Source organism: Sinocyclocheilus anshuiensis, unplaced genomic scaffold (assembly GCF_001515605.1).
Source record: "Sinocyclocheilus anshuiensis isolate Anshui unplaced genomic scaffold, SAMN03320099.WGS_v1.1 scaffold217, whole genome shotgun sequence".
In the NCBI taxonomy this organism is placed as follows: domain Eukaryota; kingdom Metazoa; phylum Chordata; class Actinopteri; order Cypriniformes; family Cyprinidae; genus Sinocyclocheilus; species Sinocyclocheilus anshuiensis.
The window spans coordinates 905944-906150 of NW_015536538.1; the positions used below are offsets into that span (position 1 = coordinate 905944).

Here is a 207-nt window from a genome sequence, read left to right on the forward strand (position 1 = left end):
GCACAGACTGATCGTTTCGTGTCTTTACACATCAATGTATCGTCACGAGCCGCAGGGGTTAATTTGGTTTTGTCTGTGTATGTTATTTTTACTCTCAAAGCCGTGGAGCCCATGGACTGCCATTATAAGACTAATAGACTGCAACGGTTTGAGTTAAAAATCTTCGTTTGTGTTCTACTGAAGAAACAAAGTCACCTACATCTTGGA

General features: G+C 41.1%; 1 protein-coding gene across 1 annotated transcript in view; it reads right to left on the reverse strand.

Annotated features, from left to right (window-relative positions):
* Positions 1 to 207, reverse strand: part of piezo2b (piezo-type mechanosensitive ion channel component 2b) — a 94864-nt gene that overhangs the window by 22644 nt on the left and 72013 nt on the right. The window lies entirely within an intron of this gene.